This window comes from Lissotriton vulgaris, chromosome 5 (genome assembly GCF_964263255.1).
Source record: "Lissotriton vulgaris chromosome 5, aLisVul1.2, whole genome shotgun sequence".
NCBI classification, from domain to species: Eukaryota; Metazoa; Chordata; class Amphibia; order Caudata; family Salamandridae; genus Lissotriton; species Lissotriton vulgaris.
Window position 1 is genome coordinate 1,038,499,309 of NC_141693.1, and position 26,153 is coordinate 1,038,525,461.

Sequence of the window (26,153 nt, forward strand, 5' to 3'; positions counted from 1 at the left end):
AGCAGCAAATAAGGACTTGATGTAGGCAGACATGTAGCGTTGTAACACATGGAAAGGTGCCCAAGCAAATAATGGAAGTCCAATACATATTCAGAATATTTTCTTTATAATATTTATTCTATAATCAGAATAGATAAAATCCAGTCAACCCGTTTCGTTCCAACTGCTTCTGGAACATCCTCAGGGCTTAAATTCATACCATGCAAATGTATTCTTAGATTATGTATAGTAACAGTCCATCCAAAATATATAATATTAGTCTGTGAAGCTTTGTTTCTCCAATACTTATGGGTGAAAGATGCGTATTATGGTATAGAACTGAGACTTATACTAATTCAATCAATACAAGCCGAGATATACCAACTTTGCCTAAGAATTATCGTGAAGGACTATTTTTATATATTTTGCACGGACTGTTACTATAAATAATCTAAGATTGCATTTGCATGTTATGACTTTAAGACCTGAGGAAATTTCAGAAGTAGTTGGAACGAAACGCGTTGGCTTAATTGATCTATTCTGATTATAGAAGAAATATGATAAAGAACATATTCTGAATATATATTGGACTTCTACTATATTTGCTGGTGCACCTTTCCATGTGCTATAATCTTTGATCTGCTGGACAGTGCCACCGAACAGCGGCAGGTGCTGGATAAGTAGTGCACAGGACATTATACAGAATGTGTAAACTATGATTGAGGTGCAGTTTGTCTAGCCCGCCACTGCTTCCAATGTTTTTTCTTATGCTTTGTCTAAAGCAGCAATAAGCATTTGTCTTCACTATGGTATTGTTTTATTCCTCACGGATTTAGAAGAGGGGTACTGATGGGGCCCAGGCAAGAGGGTGGAGGCAGATTCATCAAAGCCGTCGCCACACACAAACTCTTTTTTGGAACGAGAGTGAGTTTCAAGAGCGGTCATAGATAACTTCCATTTTCTGAGATAGACACTGTAAAATTCTTCCTCAAATGAAGCAGAAGACGTCGTCAAGCTGGGCATCCCTCCAGAACTCCCTTGGAAGAGACAACATGGCCATCATGTAAGCATACACAATGTGACCCAACACTGCAGAGTGACCACAAGACAAGAAAACACGGAAAAACACAAAATTAAAAAAAACGAATTCTCTTTATTTTACAACAAAAGACAGTTGCTTTCATATGCTTTTCGATGGCTTGAACATTGGCAGCCTGGGTCACAGTCTTCCTCTAGCAAATATTGCACTTAAAGCTGTGGGTGTGAAACTTCCTGCGTTGCCTGCTGGGTTTATAACATTCACTGTTGTTCATCCAAGAGAATAGCGTGTATGTCTCATCCTTTGAGTTCCAAAGTCATCCACCATGATAACGACGAGTCACAGAAGGTTTTGCATTGTCTGTTGGTAACCAAGAATTGCCCTCCTGAATGAATCGCATGCCGCAGAAAAACATCAAATATTCAACCTTTTATGAAAAAAATGTTTTATTGTTCATTAAGGTAACTCCACACAGCATAGATATTATGAGATGCCTAATAAACTCCAATAACCGTATGTAGGAAGGAAAAAAAATGTGATAAGAACAGTTAATAAAAATACTGATAAATATGCCAGAGTCAATAGAAGATATCTCAAAATGAGATTCGTCACTACTAAATGTACTATTGTAATCAAATCTTGGGAGAGTTGGGAATGAAGATTATAACTTTAACATCCTCTGGACATACCTACCAGAATGCAACCCAGTTGAGGATTCTGTTTGTTCGTCCATCCAGCATCCACCAAAAGATAGTGAATCAAAATCTAGGCAAATGTAGAGAAAACACTCATTTTTAAATAAACTTGTCACGATTACCAGTCACTACTACATCATTCTGCTGTCAACATACAAGACCTTACCAACAACACAGATCAGCGTTTCTACTATTACAAGCAGTTTGCTTGCACGTGTACTGGGTATCTTGTTAATGTGTCGACTGTACTCAAACAGTTCTATTAAATGTATTTTGGTAAACCAGACGCGGGTACACAATTGCACTGCCTTTACTTACTTATGACCTAGTTGGCTTTTAATATGGGTGTACGAACATGCGATGGGTATAACAACACTTTTGCTGCTGCTGTGGACAAACTAGTTAAAGGCCATGGATAACGAGGAAGCTGGCTTTTAATAACTGGTATAGCGGAGGCAGAAGGATTATAGGGGCATATTACCAAGGGCCTTATCGCCGCTTTAGCGGGAATTTTTCCCGCTAAAGCGGCGATCATTTTATCGCCCTATTACCTAGCTGTCGCTAACACCAGTTAGCGACAGCTTTAAGGAGATAGCGATCATCTTGGGGCCCACTTTGCATGTCAGCGATAATTATCCCTAATGACATGCAAAGTGGGCGTGCCAAGATGTTAGCGACTGGAAACAGTCGCTAACATCGCTATCTTCTGTTATCTCCTTTTGGAAATATTCGCGCTAAGCGCGAATATCTCCAAAAGCTAACGCCTGCCAAAAGCAGTTCTTAGCCATGTTATCCAATGTAAGGTGGATAACATGGCTAAGAGCATTGTCACGATAATGCATGAATATCGCAGATTTTTCAGCGATATTCATGAATTTCGCAAGATTTTTACCGCGTTTGAGATAAACCTTGATAATATCAAGGTATCTCAGCGGTAAAAATCCTCGGTGCTTGGCGATATAATTTTACCCGCTAACCATGCATAGCGATAATTATCGCTATTGCTTGGTAATATGCCTCATAATGATTTTAGAACATTTTACCTCCTATAGGCCTGATTCACAAAGGAAAATGTACGCTTTGTGTAAGTTTATGATTGTTTGCTATTCACAAAGGTATTTTACGAGTGTTATCTCTACCACTGTGGAGACTCCGCACAATCAAAAGTAGGATATTCCTATCTTTTTTATGTGAGGAAAGTCTGCAGTTGTAAAGATACTACTCGTAAAATGCCTTAGAGAATAGCAAACAATCATAAATGTACACAAAAGTGTACGTCGATCTTTGTGAATCAGGCACCAAGTATGGCTTGCTCTGAAGTAAAAAAGGGAGAATCAGAAATGGAAACATTGGAATGTTGGAGCAGAGGCTCTACCATCATACTATGGTCTTCAATGGAACTCCCAGCACCCCAATATTCTAACACTGATTTTGTTAAAGCCACTTCTGACTCTTGTCCACACGTACCTAGTAGTGAGCATCAAATGAAGCACTGGGCATTTCTCTCAAATAATCTTTTGTCTGGGGCGGCTTCTACTTCCCTGAGCAATAATGCACATGTAGAATTAACTTCATACACCAATTCACAGTCAGTGTTCACGTCTGAGTGCCTGTATTAATCACCAGGTGACTCAGAGGAGTGCTGGGGCTTCTACTGAAAAGCATCTGTGCATTAATACCAATTAGTTTTCTATACATACATGTACAACACCGAATGCACCACGTAAGGGGAAGGTCAACCTATCCAGCACACTCTACCATAGATTAACAATTTCTTCCCACAATGTTAGTGTTACTTAATGATAGGAACCTATAACTGAGTTAAAAAGCAAATGTTGGTGACATCATCTTATATGCTGCTGAAGATATACAATCTGAGCTGCAATCCATCACTATTTTGTGCTTCACCCTGCCTTATGAAAGTGCTGCTGGGCAATACGTGGTAGTTGTGTGCTCTACAAATGCTGGTAACATAACACGGGAACATCAGTTTGTCCCCACACCAAAAAGGCGAGGCCTGCTACAAGTTCTAGTCCTCTTCCTGCTTTTGTACAACTAACTTTGCCTCTTAGAACTTCACCACTTGTGTAGACTGAGTCCCCTCACACGGAGATCCATACGTAGAGACCCCACACCATTAGGTTTCTTGTGCTTAAACATTGGCAGGTGCTGCTGTGACATTATGTCCCTTGTAGTGAACAATCAACATATGCTTTTCTGGTTAAATTAGTATTGAACTTACTGTGTTCTGGAATGTTGGTCCTCATCACATCTTAGGTGAGGAGCTCTCACAATGGCAACCACATTTCAGACTTTTGGTCTACTATATTGGAAATCCCTTTGGCACGAGAGTGAGGAATATTGTCATCTGATCCAATAATTTCATAGGTTATCATGCTCATTAGAAGGCAGGAATGTAAACAAAATACAGAGGCATAGATGACTCAAACGACATCTTAAAGATCTACATAGGGTTCAAATCCCTGAACCTGGTGTCACATTGTAACTATGGATTTATAGACTGTGATGACCTAAACTAAGTTGAATGAATTGCATTTACCTCCATTCATTGTTTCTGGAGAGTTGATCATGTAATCAGCAGCTTTCAGATAGTAGTTAGATATGGAGTAACTGGGTGGAACGGAGAGGTTAGAGTGTTGCTTCTGCAGTTATGTTATGTTATGTTATGTTATGTTATCTGTATCTTTTATAGCGCTCGGCTACTCCTAGGAGTGTCCCAGCGCTTTTATTGTTAACCTGTAGCAGTGGCCCCCACAGCAGGCAAAGCATCTTCACCCGGATGAAACACTGCATGAAGAGAGATTGTAAAGTGGTACAACTACGAGCTCCACACTGTCTAAGTGCCATAATTCTTCGCCCAAATAGAACAAACAACAGCTACCCAGTAGAGGATCGGCCATGATCCACTGAACATACAGGATGTCACATGTGGACACAATACCAGCTCTATATTCTGCTGTCATACACATAATGTGAGCTCTGTACACACCTGCATCCTTAAGTAGTAATCAAGCAAATGAGAATGTTGAAAGAACATGGGATGCACCTGCATCCATTTCAATCTAGGAACGAGGCTCCTAATTAAATGGTGCCTACTGGACTTAACCAATACATCCCTCAGCTGCTACTTGAAAGTGAAATTAATGCAAATGCATGCTGCTGTGCCTGTGAAAGGATGGCATTCCAGATGACATAGTATATATATATGCAGTATTATCATGGAGAGCCATTGGAAGAAAACAAAGAAAAAGAAACATCCAGTAACTACAGATGATCAGTACTAACAGTGATTCTGGTAGGCAAACAGGAGTCATACATGTATACATTCCCTACTTCCAAGTTTCTGCTTCACGGGGCCTCATGAGATAGTACTAGCTTTCCCCTTCCAGTCACTCAACACAGAGCAACAATACTAGTGGCATCTTCTACAAAATAAGTGATTGTGGGTCGATTTAGAGTTTGGCAGAGTTACGACAGAGTATCCTCTTCCCCAGACTGAAGGTCCGCCCACCTGATTTACAGTCAGGCAGGGTTTAAGTATGTCAGGGATGGAAACTACTCCAACTCCGTTGCTGAAATACTCAGTCGAACAGAGTATGAGCCGTCGAGCATTTGGCCATTCGACCACCAGCCCAATTTAGAGTTCGCCATTGAATAGGTAGTTTTTACTGTCACTTACCGCCGAGAAAAATGTGGCAGTAAGGGGCTTTAAAAATGTTTAAATTACCCACACACCATGGGAGATACATCCACCATCCTGCTAGCATGATGATACTAAGATTGTGGTTTGACCCGTCTAGGGTGAATTTGCAAAAGTCAGGAACTGCCTGAACCGAGGCCCAGAGTGGACTTATGGAATACACAAACTCTGTCTGCAAACTTAGTGCAAGCATGGTGCAGAGTCTACCAGCCAGGGTGTCAAGATCGCTCTATCAGAATCTGGGGTCTCAGAGCAGTGGTAAACAGGAAACTCCTCTGTGCTCTAGGGCTTGGGTACTGACTGCCAACTCTTCTTTGCCAGTTTGTAACTAGAAACCTAAGGAGTTTTATAGGCTGTCTGGAAATGCTGCCTTTGGCATTGGAGAGAAGGAGGGGCAATATAGGTGCACTTAAATGGAGAAGACGAAGACTAAAAGTGAGTAGTTCTGACTGCGAAGGAGCTGAGGTAGGTCAGACAGAAGCTACCCATTGCAACTCAAGAAAACACCTGCATTGCTTACCCACAGGGTGTGCCCTCGAAGACCAAGTTATCCCCCAGCATGTAATGAAGCTTGAAAGCTCAAATCTGTGGAGTGGTCATGGAATCTGAGTGCATGCTTTGAGGGTTACAGCCAAAGAAACTAAGCACCTAGACCAGAAGGTTGCTGATAAAGAACCATAACTACAAACAGAGGTCCCACTAATAAAACAAGTGTGGTTCCAAGAAGGAAGCTGCTCTGCACCTTAAAAGGGACATCGGCCAGCACTTGACAGTCACCACTGTGATCCGAGGTGGGCTCCTAGCTTTGATTAGGTGGTGGGCTTGTGTCTTGGCGCAAGGTAGATCCAACAAAAAAAGACCAACCTGTCTGCGAGACGCACAACCAGAGTCTCTTCATGACCGGCACTGGCACTGCTGATGCTCACCTGACTGGGCCTTTTCACGTGACCTAGACACAGACATCAGCAAATCCGCTAGGCCCATGTGAAGTCAATGTGCTGATCCCTGTTTGGCCGGCTGTGTGAGGATGCACACCTCCCAGAGTGGTGATGCTTTTACTGCCTATGATCATGTGCAGGCCTAGCCTGTACCACAGTGACAACCCAAAGGCAGGAAAAGTAGGATGCAATGGCACAACACCAAGGTGGAGGGAGGCGACAATCGCTTTTAAGGATTATGTATTTACAACTCTTAGGAATAGGTCAACCAGGTCTATAGGAGCTCCCCATGAACATTACCTGCAAAATACCTGACTTGTATTGAACTGCTACTTGGACCCGTCTTGTAGAAGCAGCCTAGGCTGCCACCTACACTGCAGTGATTGTTGCCTGAAATATCAGTATACCAATTAATGTGCCCTCTGATGATGATTAAGTACAGTATTGTTTTGTGTGTTAGAAGAAAAGTAGTTTTTTGCAAGTAAACGCACTGGCTGGACATTGATTTATTGATTGGTATTGGGTGTTCCATGGAGTTCTCAGTTTTTAACACAACATCATCTCCAGAAGTAAGGCTTGGACGAACAACTCAACTTTGCTAACAGGAGTTTCAAGTGCAAAATTGGTATACTTAGGGCTCATGTTTGGGCTCTGCAGTAGGACAAAACCTCAGGGTACTAGTAACCTGGCATGTTCTGGGACTTCTGCAAAAGATGCCACTGGCATGCTGTCTCTATCTGCTCATAGACTCACCCTTGAAACATGGACACCAAATGTGGGCCTGTCTCATTTGAAAACGTAGATCAGCAGGAGAGAAAGTTATGGTCATGTCAGAGTAGCAAATTTCTGCTAAAATGCCACTTTGTGTTTCACTAAATGGCTCAAATGATCCATGCAAAGATTTTAGCAATGCTTGATTGTTCCTAGGATGCTTATTGTATATGTTTTTCTCAATATTATTCTAATTGCACATAATCTGGAACTATGGAACATAATTTCTTTAGAATAGTCCAGTTGAGGGTTTAATTTACTTTGTGATTGCACCTTTCTTAAACACTACTTGACAAAAGATTATTTTACATCTGAGATCACTAAACATTGGTTACAGGATACACATTTCAACTACAAATTTTTGCGAATGAGTTTTCCCTCCTTGCCATATTTATTTGTGTATTTATTTATTTGAGTTTTATATAGTGCTGGATAGACCCGGAGGTATCAGAGTGCTTTACATGAGGATTGTTATGTTACAAGTTACAAATTACATCCGTTACAAGAGCATAATAAAAACATAGGAAAAAGAACACTTTATAGTCGTTCGTAGGAGGGAGTGGGCAGAAGGAGACAAAGTGGGGAGACAAGGAGAACTATGCCTAATGTCCGGCTGGGTAGGTGACGACCGAGGGGAAGACCTGGGCTAATCTCCTCTATAGCTGTCTAGCAGCTCCACCGGGCATCAGCCATGTTGTTCACGTATCCGCAGTCGGGAACAACAAGAATAACAGATTTGCATGGTTACGTTAGTTACTGTTGCATAATCAAACATAGGAGGTCAAGACCTCAGTAGAGGGAGGAGGGAAAAAAAGGGAGGGGAGAAAAGCAGGAGGCAGGGGAGCAGATCAGTTCAGGTATACCGTGCAATGAAAGGAACATGTCTCAAGGGGCCCCTAAAGTTAGAGCAAGTGGGACCAAAACCCAAGTGGGGCGACATAGAAACTCGGTCCATTGCCAATAGTAAACACCATGCAGGGTCATCTCGGCATCCAATTCGAAATTGTTTGAGAATGGGTCCCATGGGGGAGATCCTTAAGATGTAGAGGCCAAGCGACATATTTTAGGGCAAAAAGGGTAGAGGACTGAGTCTTATTAGTCTTGCGGCAGCTTCAGTTCAGATCATGGGTGATCCCATCACTCATCACATGCTCAGAGATCCAAAATGCAGGCGCCATCCTAAGGTCAGGGTCAGCACCCAAGAGAAAAGCGGTTTCAGGAGAGAACGGCCCAGAAGTAGTTCAATCCCTAACAAACAGGCACCACCGCTGAAACGCTTGCCCAGGACCATAGGATTCCGACGCGCAGACCAACAGGGGAAGGAGAAAGCGATCCCAGTGCATTTCGAATGGACGCCAACTTAGGGTCAGGCCTTACAAGCAAAGCTCGCCGGAATGAAGATACTGCATATCATATATATAGTTCATACCCTACAAAAACAGGCACCACAGCTGAGAGAGTTGCCCAGGACCAAAGGATTCCAGCACGTAGACCAGTAAGGGAAGGAGAAGCGCTCCCCACACTTCACAAAAGGACGCCATCTTAGGGTCAGGTCATACAAGCAGTGCTCACTGGAGCAAAGATCATACTGTATAACAACGGTGGAAAATTGTACCTTAAGGAAGAGAAGTGAGGACGCCATGAACATCCGGCAACGGGCACTCGGAATAGAAATTAGGCCCCTATCTGTTTCGACAGCAATGCAGCCTGCACTGTTGTTGTTCGTCAGACATTTAAGTCCATCGCGTTTTTGAGCAGTTACTATTTTAGGGTCAGGCTGAGTTGAAAACTGGAGCGAGCCTCTGAAACATACAGGGCTCAGAGAAACCAAAATATCAGAGTGCCTTGTATGGTGCATGCCCCGTTTAGTCCTGTGTTGAACTCCGTTTGAGATCCGCACTCGGTCGGCAGCAAGCTCCGCCAAAGAGCAATCCGCCATCTTGTGCTCAGTGAGAGCTCCTCTTACTCAGGCAATTCAATGATGTTCCACTCTACCACAGATCCGCACAACCGAGGCCAAATGGCTCCTGAGAATGGCCCACAGCATGTGGTCACCGAAACCAATTCCCCGTCTTGTCCGATCAAACGGTGTGCAGCAAAGGCTGCACTGCTGTCTTCGTGTCAGGCGGAGAGGCACGACTAGGCAGTAGTCAGCTCCACCATCGAGAAAACACGCTCCATTGGTCATGGGCATGGCCAGAAGGTGAAATGGAAGGACCATAGGGCAAGAAAAGCCCATGTCAGCAAGAGAGGTCCCGGAAGGGCGCAGATTCCCGGGGATAAAAGCCAAGAGGCAATCCCTAGCCGGGAGCTCCCGGCCGGAGCTCCTCACCTGGTGGCCATCTTGCAAAATGTTTGCATTGTTTTGTGAACTGGTTACTGAAGTATGTCTCATAATGGTTAGTTTGCCTGTATATTCTCTAGTTTGTCTCCAAACCATCCAACATGTATGTGAGGAGACAGCAATACTACACGTTGTGGTAAAATAGAACTTTTTAAGATGATATTCGTATAATGTGTGGTCAAGGTTTTGTCCTTACATGTTTGAGTTATCTTATGTTATGGTACTTTACAGTTTCTTGTAGATTGCATGGCTACCAATAGACGAACTTCCCAGTGCTAACAGGGGCCATGAGATAACTAATACGCTAATTAGACAAAGAGGTGAGGCTTCAGTCGCTTTCTAAAGCCGAGCAGGTTGCTGTCAGCTCTTAGGTGAGTAGGGAGGGAGTTCCAGAGATTGGATCAAAATATGCAAAGGACCGCCCTCCACTTCTTGCTCTTTTGATTCTGGGAGTGACCAGAAGGAAGAGATTGTTCGTCCTTAACTCTTTTGCATTGTTAAGCAGGACAATGAGATGATTAAGGATGTGTGCGCCGTGAGCCAATGAAGACTAGTTAGAGCCGGTCGAGCAGACTGTGATTTTGGAAGGCTCAGCAAAACTTAGGCTGTGGCATTTTGAATAACCTGAAATTTCCTGGTAACATAGGTAGGACTGTAGTCGCCATAATCAAAATGAGAAAGTATAAGGCCTCTGGATTTCCTCAAGGAGCCATTTGAGAGACTTCCTGTGGGCTCCTGGAAGACCAAGCTTGTCCCTGACACTTTCTTGACCTGGAAGGCCATGGTGAGATCTTTATCCAAGAAAACTCCCAAGTTCTTTACTTCCAATTTAGGGGAAGGGCTGTCACGCAGGCATGAAGGCCAGAGGAGAGGTACCAGAGAGATGGGTTGTTCCCAACCACCATGACCTCCATCTAACAGCCGTTTAGTTTAAGACAGCTGGTTGCCATCCATTTGTTCACCTGTTCCAAGCAGATAGACAGTTTATCTGCTGTCAGACTGATTTCAGTGCCACTGAAACTGAATGAATCTCAATGAATGAATGAATCTGGGTGTTGTCGGTGTAAGAACCCATAGAGAAACCAGAAGAAAAGATAATATAGGCTAAGGCAGTGGTTCCCAAACTTATTTGACCTGTGGCTCCCCTGACCTAATCGGCAGTTGGCCGTGGCTCCCCACCATTTTTTTACCGGTGGGTGGGTGGGTGGGTGGTGTGTACCTCCTATTATCTTCCTTAAAGTATTTGGGACGCAATGAAGGTATTATATTGGTTGGAATGCTTGAATTATTAATCTCATCCACTGGCTGCATCCCAATTCATCGTTTTTTTCCCCAACAGAGTACCTGGTCCCAAACCCTTATTTATTGCCAGCTGCTGCTTTCGGTACCTTTTGGTACTGAGACCTGCTCTGAGAAAATGGAACATTGTGTTTGGTCTGTCGTAATCAGTATCCCCAGCCTTATTTTTACACTAAAAAGGTCTGTCCTTCCATCTGTGTGCCCATCTATATCCAAACATATTCAACCATTTGCTCACCTATCCACCATATATCCTTCCGTCCATCATTTCACTCATCCATCCCTCCATCCACCCTTTCACTCATCCATCCATTATTCATCTACCCACCCTTATACCCCATCCGTCTGTACAATCATCCATGCATCCACTCTTCCATCCATTCACTTACTCATCCATCCACCCATTCACTTACTCATCTATTCACCCAGTCATTTATCCTTCCACCCATTCACCCTTTCAGTCATTCATCCTCCCTTTCTCTCTCCATCCCCCTTTCACTTATCCATCCATCTACCCACCCATTTACTCATCCATTCGAGAATCCATCCATTGATCCTATTACTCATCGATTCTTTCACTCATCCAACCATCCGTTCACTCATCCAGCCATCCGTTCTCTCATCCATCCACCCTTTCACTTCACTTATCTATCCATCCTTTTGTCCATCTACCCCCTTTCACTAACTCATCAATCCTTACATCCACCCTTTCACTCATCCATCCATTCACCATTTCACTTATCAATTCATCCATCCACCCATTCACTTGCCCATCATCTACCCTTTCATTCATCCACCCATCCACCAATTCACTCGCCCATCAGCTGCCCTTTCACTCATCCATCCATCCTTTCACACACCCATCCACACGTTTACCCATCCATCTACCCTTCCACCCATACATCTACCCTTCCACCCATACATCCATCTATGTACCTTTTCTCTCATCCATACTTCCATTCATTCACTCATCCGTCCATCCTTTCTTTCATTATCTATCCATTCCCCCTTTCATTCATGCATTCATCCTTTCAGTAATCCATCCAGCCATTCAGACATTCCTTCACTTATTTACTCACCCACCTTTTCACATTATGAGCTGAGCCTTTGTTTGCAGAGTGGCAGGCAGAAGAGTCCCATCAAGAATGAACGACAGCAAGGGGTGGGGTGCGGTGGTGGAGAGTTCACTATGCCCCTGCACATAGGCAGACTGAAAACGTAGAAGTCATGAATGATGCACAGTGCCAGGATGTGAGGTTACTGTAACATGGTGTTGTTTCCAGGGCTTTAAGCAGTGTAAAAAAACTGGGGGGTCTCTTCAAAGGGGGCGTTTGACGTAATTAAGAGCGCAGCTTAAAACACCTAGGCTAAAAATATGAACTTAGCATAGTGTTCTGCCTCACTGGTATTATGTTGTCTCTGTCATTGCATCCAGATATATAATACAGCAAGTATCATTACGCCCCAACAAGCCAGGACTATTGGCTTTGTCAATGGTTGCTAGTTCCTTAAAAAAAAAAAGGAGCAACCATGGCTTTGTAGAATACAATGTTGAAAATACTTCAGTTCTAAAATGACAGGACAGTGAGAGAACGATAACCTGTTCTTTTAAACTTATTTTACAGGCTTCTTTGAATGAAGTGTTTTCTAACGTTGACGTTTACTTTTTATCGTACAGAATGCCCTTCTGTACTCTGAGGCAGGAGGAGGCCGCCACATGGTGTCACACCCCCAGACTGCCCCATTGTCCTTCAGTAAGGGGCAATCAGCGGCATACTGAATGACAATGGACGGGAGGGGCTGCTCTCGTGCTCCGAGGTGGAGTGCGAGGCGCCTCCAGCAGCAGAGGTGAGGCCTCTCACAGGGAGCAGCGCTGCTCCCTGTGATGGCCAAATTTACAGAGAAAAAGGCCTGTGGAATTTACGGCCGGTTGGTCACCCTAGTGTGCGCGGGGCCCCTGGCACCTCATTACGGCGCACCGGGGCGCCGCGGCGCACAGTTTGGGAACCGCAGGGCTAAGGGCTGCACATACACATTAAAAAGAGTTGTACCCAAGAATGAGCCCTGGGGCACTCTGTATTTGAGATGATGGACCTCCAATAAACAGGGTCCTTACCTGACCTGGAAGCTTCTGTTGTCAAGAAATGAGGTCTGTCATTTTAATGCCTTTCCACTGATACCTTGCGCTATCAGCCTATGTCGGAGGATAGAGTGGGATATTGTGTTGAAAGCTGCGCTCAGATCGAGAAGAATGAGCGCAGCTGACCTCCGTGGTCTAAAGTTTTCGTGAGGTCTTCCGTGGCCAGTATGAGAGCCATCGCAGTACTGCATCCGGGTCTAAAACCTTTTTGCGTCCGGTGCAAGAGGTTATGGGTTTCCATAAAATCGGTTGTGTTCACTTTGTCATACACGTGTGTTTGTTTATTGTGACACCCATTTTTGCACATAAAGAAAATTACTGATATTAACTACAGCTTTTATTAGTCTCTGGACCTTCTAGGTAATATTTTCAATAAGTCTCCTTGCAACGGAAATCATTCTACTCTTGGATTACAGACACAATTTGAGCTTCTTGCTATAATGTTAACTCATTATTACTGCTCACATTGTGACCCCTTTCGTTGTGCACCAATATTTAAAAGGTTCAAGCATGAAGAAAACCCCCGGCTCCAACGTTGTATAATTTAAGAGCTGAAACATGTCAACCTTTCAGGTGCTCTTGGTGATTCAGAATCTCTATACACATTTCCAGACAGTGCAATGAGAGAGTGTTCCCATTTGTACTAATCCTGGGGGTTCCTTCATTATTATTCTTGCGGTTTCCTCCTTGCCCTGATATCGGTTGTGAGTAATTGCATCAGGAGGAGTTGCATTTAAATGAGGTTGTGGTCAGGAAATGGGCTGGAAGGGCCTCTTACCATTAACCCTAGTCCAAGTGATGGGAAGTGTTACCTTAGGCGTTATATGCTCAGTGTCTTTCATTGAAGGAAATGCTGTCAGTCCTTACAGAGAGTTGGTGCTAAAAGTATTTAGGCTGTGTACACGTGGAGAATGCATGGGGTGGCAGAGCACCAACCATGAACTATGTGTCCTAATAAGCCACAAACACTAAAGCACAGAGAGCGACTAAGGTAATTGTACTTTTCTCATAGTGCATGGTGTCCTTGTTAGGAAATCATGTCACAATGGTGCTGCACACGGGACCTTGTAACTGAGGTCTTGGTTTTCAAGTGTAAAGACCTCTTGCTTCCTAAAGGATTGTACTTTGCACAGTTTGGATTACAGGGATACAAAGAAGTATCCTGAAGTCATGCGTGATTGAAAATTAACTTTGAACTATGCCTGGAGTATTTATTTTGATCTCCAAAGACTGGGATATAATATCTACACACTAAGGAATGGGGTTGCCTGTTCTGCTGCGAGTTCCAGTGAAGGAACAAGACAGATTCTTTAGAGGAAATTGCACTCGTATATATGCACATGTATACATCAATAAACGTTGTGCACAAGATATTGGATTTCCAGTCTATGTATACATATATGTTGCTTTTCCCCAGAAGTGGCAAGGCAGAGGGTGGAGTCCTATGTCTCTCGTTTCCCTCTTACTACACTCCCCTTTTCCTGCTTCTACCACAGGTCCTCATATCTTAGTATATGTGTTCATTGGTAGACTGTTTGAGACTGAAGGATTTGGATCTGAAGTGTGCATGTCAAGATTCTTTACATACTAGTACCATCAATTTTAGACTGGACTGAGGATGAGGCATGCAATCATACGTCAGTACCCACACTGGTAAATATATGCCCTAATGTCCAGTCTCACCTTTCACTCAAGAGGCATGCTAAGGCAACCAACACGTGAATAGCTATTCATTTGTAATCAAATCTTTCTTTCAGCAATGAGAGAATCTAGCAACGTGTTTAGCAGGATTGCTCAATCATGGTCCCTCAAAATGCACTTCATGCAGCCGTCGTCTTTACAGGTACCTGTCTGGACAAAAAAAGGAAAATTATCAAATTAAAGGAAAGAAGACCATGATTTAAAGTTACATAGTCAAGGTAATAAACTATTTTACTGAAATTAATGTTAAATACATAAGTGAGAAAAATAACCACATAGCAATAACAATGGAAATAATGTGATATGAATTCCAAAATGCTTTCAGATCCAGCAGAGCGGGAACAGAAATGGTCAAGAGTGTGCAAGGGATAAAGACAAGGCATGGAAGGGAAAATGCAATGCGTCAGAGTATTGTATTGGATGTGATTCTATTTATATAGTGCTTACTACCCCTGACGAGGCATCAAAGCGCTTTTTTGTGATTAACACGCTACTGGGGAACCCATAAAGGATCAGTGGTGAATTAGGGTGCAGAGAAGGAATATCGACGGAGAAATATCGTGTGACATAAATATCCCCGCAGAAATATCGAATTGAAGAAATATCGACAACAAAAATATAGTTTGACCAGAATATCGACTGACAGGTAACTAATATCGATAACAATAATATAGTTGTAATAAATATCGTTTACAAAAATATAGTTTACAAAAATATCGAATTTTTAATAATGTTATGTATTTTAGTGTTTTTAATGAGAAATGTTTGTCATTTTATTATATGTTGTGGAATTTTATTAGTTATTAATGTATTTTATGTTGAATTTTGTAATATTAGTTCTGCAGCGGGTTGTGGGTTTATAGGGAAATAGGGTGGGAAGTAATTTAAATATATAAAATTAATTGATTAATTAAAGTGTTATTTTAATATTAATTGTTTAATAATTATGTGTTAATTAATTTCAATTCGTCAATTATTAATTAATTATGTTAAATAATTATGTTAATTGTTTAATTAATTTTAGGTGTGTGTAGTGGAGTTTATATGTGAAAATGGTGTGAAGTAATTACATTTTTATTGATTAATTATTAAATACTTTATAAATTAATTATCATTAATTAATTATTAATTGTAAAAGAGTAAATAATTTTAGGTTTGTGTTCTGGTGTTAATAAGTGTATATGGTGCGAAAGCTGTCAATTAATTAATTAATTAATTAAAAAAATACTTTAATTTTCATTAATTAAATAGTAAATATTAAATGTAATTGAGTAATTAATTTTAGGTGTGTAGGTCTTTGTTAATAATAATATATTTAAATGTATATATTAATTATGTTTATATTGTAAATTAAATTTAACAAAAAATGTGATAGTTTGTTTTTTTATTGTTTTGAGTTCCAGCGCTTTCCCTACTGTTGCACCCTCTGGAGTGTGAATAGTAATTTTTACCCCTGCGCTATCCAGCGCTTTCCCTACTGTTGCACCCTTTGGAGTGGGAATAGTAATTTTTACCCCTACGCTATCCAACGCTTTCCCTACTGTTGCACTCACTGGAGTTGTAATAGTAATTTTTACCCCTGCGCTATCCTACGCTTTCCCTACTGTTGCACCCTCTGGAGTGGGAAAAGTAATTGTTACCCCTATGCTATCCAGCGCTTTCCCTACTGTTGCAACCTTTGGAGTGGGAATAGTAATTTTTACCCCTACGCTATCCAACGCTTTCCCTAATGTTGCACCCTCTGGAGTGGGAATAGTAATTTTTACCCCTACGCTATCCAGCACTTTCCCTACTGTTGCACCCTTTGGAGTGGGAATAGTAATTTTTACCCCTACACTATCCAACGCTTTCCCTACTGTTGCACTCACTGGAATTGTAATAGTAATTTTTACCCCTACGCTATCCTACGCTTTCCCTACTGTTGCACACTCTGGAGTGGGAATAGTAATTTTTACCCCTACGCTATCCAGCGCTTTCCCTACTGTTGCACCCTTTGGAGTGGGAATAGTAATTTTTACCCCTACGCTATCCAACGCTTTCCCTACTGTTGCACTCACTGGGGTTGGAATAGTAATTTTTAACCCTACGCTATCCAACGCGTTCCCTACTGTTGCACCTTCTGGAGTGGGAATAGTAATTTTTACCCCTACGCTATCCAACGCTTTCCTTACTGTTGCACCCTCTGGTGTGGGAATAGTAATTTTTACCCCTAGGCTATCCAGCGCTTTCCCTATTGTTGCACCCTTTGGAGTGGGAATAGTAATTTTTGCCCCTACGCTATCCAACGCTTTCCCTACTGTAGCACCCTTTGGAGTCAGAATAGTAATTTTTACCCCTACGCTATCCAACGCTTTCCCTACTGTTGCACCCTCTGGAGTGGTAATAGTAATTTTTACTCCTACGCTATCCAGCGCTTTCCCTACTGTTGCACTCACTGGAGTGGGAATAGTAATTTTTACCCCTTCGCTATCAAATGTTTTAACTACTAATGTTTTTATACTTTTATTATATGTATGTATTATTATTTTTATATATTTTATGTGTTAAATATATGTATATGTACACATTTGTTAAGTTTATATTGATTAAATTAAGTTCATTTGTTATAAATAGTTAAAATTTAAATGTAATGTAATTTATTTGGTTAATAATATTAATATGATTTAATTATTTAATTTAAGTTATAATATTTATTAAAGTCGATATTTTTTACATCTATATTTTTTACATCTATATTTTTGAGTCGATATTTTTGTACTTACCTGTTTAAGTAAAGGGAGTCGATATTTTTGTAATCAATATTTTTACATCTATTTTTTTGTAAACTATATTTTTGTTATCGATATTTAAACATGGAACCGTGAATTTGTATAGTGAAATATGAAAGTGGTTTGAGTGAAATGTTAGTCAGTTATTTTGATTGAGAAGAATAGTGGAGGGATGGAAGAGGGGAAAAGGTTTGCATTTATATAGTGCTTGCTGCCCTTGATGGGGTGTTGAAGCGCTTTTTTCAGCACATAGCACCCTACTCTGGAACCCATAAAGTATTAGTGGTGAATTAATATAGTGAAATATGAAAGTAATTTGAGTGGCGGATATGTTAGTATGTTATTTAGACACAACTCAAAGCAGAAGGCGAACAGGAGATGAGAGTTGAGGACTGGCACCTGAAGCAGAAGGGACTGCTCTGGACATGGATACCAGACATCCAAGTCCAATGACAACATCCAAGAACAATAGGGCAGGGGCTGACTCTGAACCTCCAGACGGCTTACACCAGAAGCTAGAGCAGGGACAGCTTCATGCTTTGTCATCCAAAGATATTTCAAAGAAGACCATTCGAATGAAAATATTTAATTGAAAAACAAAATCAGGGAAATTCTAGTGAAAGAAAAATATTTCAACAAACCAAGATAATGAAATGAAATCTCAATATTAGGTTAGGAACATTGTTATATTCAGCTTTGCTGTTAAGGTTAAGACAAGAGTCAAATATCAGCTCAGGGAAAATGATAAAGATAGGATGGGGTGGGGCTGCGAAATGGCAATAGATAATGTTGAGATTAAGTGATTTGTTTGAGTACTGTTACAGATTAGTGTTGTAGTCCGTGCAAAGCTAGTATTAGGTTAGTGACAAAGTTGATGATATGTGCTAGGGTCAACGTGTGGAATGGGTCGCTGTCATGGCAACAATTTGAGTCAAGTTTAGGTCTGTCAGAATCAAATAAGAGTTGGTAAATGGGCAGGTGCCGTAGTTAAGGCTAGACTAGGGTAAAAATAGGTCTCGGGTTACTTATGATCAAGGTTAGGGTAGAGGCTATGTTACGGTAGAGGCTATGTTTGGGTATATTTAGAGTTAGGGTTAGGATTACGGTCTGGGTTCTTTAAGAGTTAAATAAAAGGTGGGATTTGGGCAAGGATCGGGTTACTGGTAAGGTTTGGTTGTCAGATATTTGTAAGAACCCTTATGGATGGATTGACAAGAGAAGTGTGGCTCAATGATTAGAGCGGCAGACCCTGATGCAGAGATCTAGCCCGGGACCAGGGTTCAACTGCCCGCCTTGGCGGGTCTTGGACTCAAAAAATTCCACGGACCTGATAATTCTTGCCTCGGTGCCTATTCCAATCATGGAATCCCACTCTGCAACTCTGGGCAATAGCTTGCTTAATCTCCACAACGGCCCCCACAACGCTAAGGATGCCTGGCCTCCACCTTGGGGGTGCCCAGGAGTGGACGCCTCACAGGGAAAGCCAGGCTGGGTTCCACAGCGGTATTCGTACAAGCGCCTTGAGACCCTTCCGGGTGAGTAGTGCGCTATACAAGTATCCATTTACATTTACAAAAAGATATTTCGACAGTAGATGAAGACTGTATTGAAAAACTATGCCATTTTCAATAAAAAATATTGTCAACCGAAGAGCTGTTATTGAGATACACAGTAACAGAATATGACATTTTTATTTAAATGATTTTAAACAAATTGTTTCTCAGTAACAGTATTTCTTGAAATATATCGAGATGAAATGAGTTAAATCTGATTAAGCGCGGTCTCTTTATAGGAAGCAAGGAATTCTAGACTAGCATTTTTATTCAACATCTAATGTTGTTGTAAAGATTGTTCACATTTATCTTTGATACGTCTACAATCAATATAAATTACCCTACAGCAGTTTCAAATCGTGTACCAAAACAAAATTAGAACAATTACTTGAAGAACAACCCCAACCATATGCTTAAGAATTGCAGTGATTACTGTTTTCCTTCCATTTTCACTTTAAGGCCTTCATCAGTGTGCCTTTGGACACTCAACCAGGCCAATCACTATGAAGAACATATTTCCTTCCATAATCTGATCCCAAAAAATAGATCTCCAAAACATTGCCGTTTTCAATGTTGTTTGAATAAGTATTTACCCAACAACTTAATTGTATGTCAGAATAAACGTCAGAAAACCAAACAGTCAATGTCGGTGTATTTTTTAAATTCCAATTATTCATGGAAAATTATATATAAAAAAAACACTGATGGCGAAAACAGTTTCTTTTATTCTACTGTGTTCCAATGGACATTTTAGTGGGCATTATCATTTACATAATTGCCCTTTGCCTCATGCACCCTCGCCTTTGGCACAGAACGCATAATTTGGGTGGTGAATAATAATCTTATGATAACTCTTTGAAACATGAATTAATGGGTCTAATACCCCTCCACGTGCAGGGGAAGAGTCACGCATGAACCTGGAGGAAGGAGAAAGTATAACATCCTTGAAGCATCTCCTGTCACGCTTATCGTTCTCGTCCTTGCTACATGGGACTATCACTGACAGCAAAACGTGCCTTTCATTACGTTACCGCGTTCTTCGTCTGGCACACAACGAGTGTGTCACCTCTGATGTGCTAGCAAGTGAAGCCTTTAAAGAGCTCAAATTGTGTGCGGTGACCACATGCCACAGTCTCATTAATCATAGCTTAAAACCCGTGCATGCCGCATGGATTAATTATAACCCATCAAGCCAAATTTATCTCGGTCTCTCAATGCTCTGACCTTGTCAGATGTGTAGGTGCTGTACAGGAATGAAATTAGGACACTGGAACAGTATGTCTTTATTGTGAAGGCATTCCAGAAATCTGGATAAACCTATTTACAGATGATACAATGGAAATTAACCGGATTACGACAGAATGGTGCGCGTCCCACCCTAGGTATGTAAACTTCTTCCTAATCAGCCCCGGGGATTCTGATCCCTGCCTATGTAATCTCCCTGGCAGTGGGGTTAGTGGGCTATTAATATTTTGGGTTAGCTCCGGCACAAAGTGTCCTATCATCAACTGACTAAGCATGCCACTTTGACTTGGCCACCAAGCTAGATTCCTCAGGGCAGCTTTTCGTAAGCCTCAAGGCAAACGGGTTCACTGGGCTCCGCACCAACCAAGCAAGGGCACACGTCCACAGTTACAGCTGAAATGAAATGAAAACTATTTAGCCTTTCTAACCAGCATGCAATGCTACATTTGAAAGCTACACATGGCTCCCTGTGGGTACTTTGAATCCAGGTATAAAAATATGCATAGCTCAAAGTTCATAGGTGGAGACCGGTGCGTCAGGTGGCTTTTGCCTGTGTGCACAGGGCAGTTAAAAGCGAGTTAGAAAGGTCAGCCAGTTGTTTAAAAAAAGGGGAACTATTCAATGACCTAAAGTGTGGAATTAACCCTCTACTGATGTATCATGAAAATACTAAAGCATTGGAGAAAACAGACATCTAAACACTAGCAGTTAGTGGCAGGTGGGGAACCCAAGATTGAAGTTTTTGAATCTTGACATAATGATTTAAACTTTTTGAAAGGGAAGGTGAGCCTATCTGCCACATGATTCTCTTCAATCCAGCAGATGTGGCCAATAGTGCAACCACCTAGAAGTACCCCTCTTGAAGGGACTTCCACTTACCCAGCAACAATACAGACTCACCTTCCACTACAAGGCCGCCTAGTGCCCATTTACTCTGCTAACACACTCTCCCTCATAGGGCCGTGTGTCTTGTCTGCTCACATGACTTGTCCACTCTATATCTCCACGAACTGCCTTTGATGGACAGTGTAATGTATATAGTAGCTGCATTGTCTTTTCCATATAAGCACCCTTGCAAACAGACGCAATAAATGTACTTTATGTGCAAGAGTGAAGAGTGTGTTATTTCTCATTTTACTTTTTCGAACCTTGCTGGGCGATTCACGTGAGGTGGTCAGCAGTACAGTAGTTTGGTTTTTCAGGTGTGTCAGCCAGGGTGGCTGGCACCACTTTCAATGTGCTTTATTATGCATGTTTTATTACCTGAAGTTTCTGTCAACACCTTTACAGGGATGACTGCCAGTGGATTAACTTTTTTTGACTTGTGCTGGTGATTTACTGACTAGTCTGACTGGTATCCTGCTATTCAGGACCCCAGTCTCTGTGCTTCTTCCCTACATTGGACTTGGTGAATACTTAGGTACAGTCCAAATTGGCTACTGGCACACCCTTGTAGGTCCCTAGTATATGGTACTAAGGTATCCAGGGCATAGGTACACCAGGGGTCTCCCATGGCCTGAAACATGTATTATGCCACCCATGAGAGACCACTCAAATTGTGAACAGGCCTGCCATTGCAGCCCGTGTAAGCTGATGCTAGCACCACTTACGAGAGATATAAGTTTCCTTATATCTGTGGTGATTGCACTTAAAACCTATAAGTCACACCTAAGGCAGGCCTTTCAATCCTGAATGCAGGATGCTCGGTTATAAGTGTGAGAATACCTCTGCATGAGTCGGACACCCCTACAACCCTCGGAGTTTATTCTCCCAGGTTGTAAGTACATCAGCCATTATGATACATAGAGTGGCCATGCATCACTACACGATGGCTATCTCTAAACTGGCTGTAACGAACCCTGTCGTATTTGGTATCAAACATGTTGGAATCATACCCCCACATCGTAAACGGCATGGGATGTATGATTCAATGCACTGTAAAGCTCCTCCCGGAAGGCCCTTAGTGCTCCCGGTACCAGTGCTCTAGACACGGAAAGCAAACTATGGCTTCTGCTGACCAGAGACACGATTCTGACCACCTGCTGCTGAGTCAAGTTCGAGCAGGGTGTGGTAAATATTTGATTTACCGTCCTAATTTCTATGCAGGTAAGTACTTAAACAAAAATAACTCAATCGGAAAGAAAGACGCAGAGTCCGTGGTGTTAGAGTTCTTAGGGGTTTTATTCCTTAAAAAGGAATGGTTCTGGTACCGGATATCGGGTTCCTGACACCACTGGGGTGCAGGAAGGGATAGAGCAATGCTTTATTGACAATACATAGCTTATATACTTAAATCATATACTGGAAACCAATACAGTAGGCGTAACAGCTGAGAGAAACAAGATAAGAGCACACACGTGTTAGCAATACGTAATCAGAAGGCGTGAACTAGGCGTGAATCATAGAGGAGTGTGCTAGAAACGTCACATGTAAGTGTCACAAAGGGGTGGATACATAGCAGAATCTTGCAATGTCAGCAGAAATCTGAGATCTGGATGCGCGCGCAGCTGCATGACGTATGATTGACGTGGAACTGGAGGGTGCAGGGGACTTGACATTTACTCTAGCGGAAAAAGACAGAAGTCTGGCATGTCAGATCAACTTGTACCTATATCATATCTGATATCTGATGTTTGGGAACCATATTATCTAGAAGGAAAAGGTCTCTTGGACAGAGGCTATTCTATACTGACTGTGAGTGCGTGTATAAGCGTCTAGGTGTCTGCATGAGATGCGAGGGGGCATGGGCCTACCATGGTAACAGAAACTATGAATTACTTGGACGGAGACAGTGAGGCCGGGCCCTTTGCTCTGCAGCTGGAAGGATGTTTACTTAAACTAGTAGGCAGGAATGTATTTTTGAGGAGCGGAACAGATAATTCGAAGGTTGAATACAGTCTTGGCAGGCAACAGGCTGAGCTAAGCGCCGTGAGCCGCGCAGGGAGTAAGGCAGAGGTCACGGGTACAGAGGCCGGCCCAGGCTGAGGCATTTCAGAGTCTGAAGGCAGGAAAAGGCTTGATGGCAGAATTCAGGGCCTACTTTGCCTGGGCTGGAAAACGTGTAAAATACACCACAAAAAGACGTTGGCAAGGCATACTTAGAAACGGAATATTCAACCCGTTCAGGGTGGGTCTGAAATAGGACATGTTAACGTTGGACGCAAATGTAATTGCGTCTTCATAGCTGGCACAGGAGGGAAGTTACATGCACTTAAGCTGGTACATGGAGACGGTGGGGTACATGTTAGGGAACATTTCTTGACCATAAAATTTATATTTCCTCAAGGGGAAGGCATGACAATAGGTTTCCTGTCACAGGACTTAATGGATTGGGACAGGATGGGGGAGCTTGCCAGCGTCACTAGACTGCTTTGAAGGCCACATTTGGTGCCCTTCTTGCATACTCCGGTTGATACCAGTTCAGGGAGCCATGGGCTCCCGCACTGGTGCGAAACTGGGCAAAGGACATTGAAGTATTCTCCCTAAAGTCCAGACCCTGCTCTGGGAGGGACCCCTGAATCATTCCAACCCTTTCCTTGGGGTACTTAACGGCTTACCTTTGGGTGGGACCCTAGATTTATCGTGAGACAAGATTCAGATCTGAAGCCACTTCAACTTCAACCGTCTGCGCACTCTGGACTTCGCTGGACTTCTATTTGGGATCGAGACTGTAACTGGGAAGACGCCTGCTGCTCCTGGTCTCGTCGTCCTGCAAGTCTTCTGCAACGTCTGTGCGTATCTTTAATACAGGTTCTTCATAAGGCCTGTAGCTATCCAAAAGACCCAAAGAAATCTGCCTGGACTGAAGGAGTTACTTCTCTGCATCTGCAGGCACTGCATCAAAGCTGACTGATCTGCTGTCCTTAGCTCCTATAGACCCTGGAAGGTCCAGCAACATAGGTGGTGGTTCTGCAACTCCCCTGAGGCCTGCCCTGTCATCACAGCAAGTTGGAAGTCAGTATCCCTCATCGGAACCGCTGGAGCAGTACCGCTGTGCACCGTGTCGACTTGCCGTTGCCAAGGCTTGTTAACTCTCTCCTCCTGACATCTTCAGGCTCCAAGAATCTCCAGCTTCAAGCATATCCGGCAGCCAAGATCTTCGCTTGCACCACATCCTCTGCGCAATGGGCCTTCATTCTTTGGTGAAACTGCTGGAGGTCCCTTTGCAACTGCTGTGCCTCCGGCCTGTGGGTCCTCTTGAGGGTCTTCTTTGGCTACAGTGGGCTTCCCTGCTTGCTCAGGGCCTGCTCTGACTTACCTGCTCGTGGTGAGTCACTTGGACCTTGCTGGTCCCCGACACTGCACTTTTTTTGACTACTACATAGGTTGCCACTGCCAAGGCTTATTGGTGCCCCTGTCGGACACTGACCCCTTGGCTCTTGACATCCGATGTGGTACAGCTCGTGAACGACTCCTGGTCTTCCTCAGCATCGCATGGTCCATACAGCTACAACTTCAAGGGCACTGTCAACTCTCCTGCATCTCTGACATAGATGGCCATTCATCTTCTGTGCCTCCTGGTCACTCCTGAGTGGCATAGATTCTGTCCCCTCTGCTTGTATGTACCCCTCATCTTGAGTACACCTTTGAGTTCCACAGGACACTTTCACCTTCTTTGCCAGCGGCATTTTTTTTAAGTCCTCCATTGTGGTCTACAGCGTTTTCCGATGTCACAGCGCACCTATGTACCCAGCTTACCTGGTATAGGAATCCTGGTTCTTGGGGTATCCAGGGTGGGGTGACTCTCCAACCTTCCATCTTCCAAGGGGTTTCTTCACAGTTGGCTGGGAAGGGTCCCTCTTCTTTAAAAGTGCAACCGCAAAGTACCCTTTAACTTGAATTGAGTACGCAAACATGCTCCCACTGCACACGACCTCTGTGGGGTTCCTAGATACTCACCGTGGGTGGTTCCTTGGGTTCCTGACTCTTCTACGTCTTCTGGGTCCCTTATTATCTTAGGTCATGGTTTGCATTCCACTATTTTAGCATATGGTTTGGTCTCCCCCTGGGGACCACTGTGTATTTGTGCTACTTATGGATTCTATTGACAAAGCATTGTGTGTATTGTGTTTATACCTCTGGGTAGGAGATATTGCGATGTGCTAGCGAGTGTTAAATAATAAATACATATTTTTTGTAACTACGTTGAGTGGTTATTTTTCACTTACCCAATACCATAAGATTAAGCACTGGTAAAACAAGCTGCTTAATATTCCTTCTGGACTAAGCCTGAAGGCTGCTCTCCACAGCTACCACTTAGAGAGCTTGCTAAGGTAGTCTAAGACTGCTAAAATCACCATAAGTGTTGTCTGAATTAGTGTAGGGTATTACAATTACATATGTGAACATATGTAAGCCAGTCTCCTACACATTAATTTCAATTTGTCATATGACCTCCAGACGTTCAGTTGAAACAACTGGTGTGGTTTGTCTGTAGGGGTTGAAGTGCCACATATTGAGTCCTGCAAGAGTTTCCTTGTGGTCTGAAGGCAATGTCATTGTGAGAATAGTGGAAGCTTTTTAAATTAGGCTCTTCTGAAGGTGAGTCGGATTAGGGAGAGGTTATCAGCAGGTGTTTGTTGTACTGGAACAAGGAGCGTTTTTTAAGGAACTAATGCAGCCCTTTCAAGTGAGAGTTAGTGACAAGCAACAATCAGATCATGTATGGTACCTTGGGCCTTTACTCCAAATGGTTTAAGAAGCTGGTAAGGAGACTGCGGCAGTGAGCACTCTTCTCCCCCCCCCCAGTTTGAAGGCAGTTTCAGATGTATTGGTTGTCACCGCTAATAGAGAGATATTGGAGGTGAGATCTTTTCATCAATTTCCTTTCTGAGGACTAGTTCTGGTATCAAGGCTAGCTTGTTCCAAGGAAATTATATTTAGCCATTCATAGGAATGTTGCACTATTTTTCATTTGTTTTCCACTGCGTACTCACATTATGTATGTCTGAGCTAGAAAT

At 42.7% G+C, this 26,153-nt stretch overlaps 1 long non-coding RNA gene across 1 annotated transcript in view; it reads right to left on the reverse strand.

Annotated features, from left to right (window-relative positions):
• Positions 1-1,158: 1,158 nt before the first annotated feature.
• LOC147711955 (uncharacterized) overlaps positions 1,159-26,153 on the reverse strand; it is a 216,337-nt gene continuing 191,342 nt past the window's right edge. Inside the window, exons 3-5 of the long non-coding RNA XR_015295730.1 lie at positions 14,610-14,777; positions 1,712-1,783; positions 1,159-1,445 (exon numbers count right to left, since the gene is read on the reverse strand). This is a non-coding gene — a long non-coding RNA (uncharacterized LOC147711955). The remainder of the gene's footprint in view (positions 1,446-1,711; positions 1,784-14,609; positions 14,778-26,153) is intronic.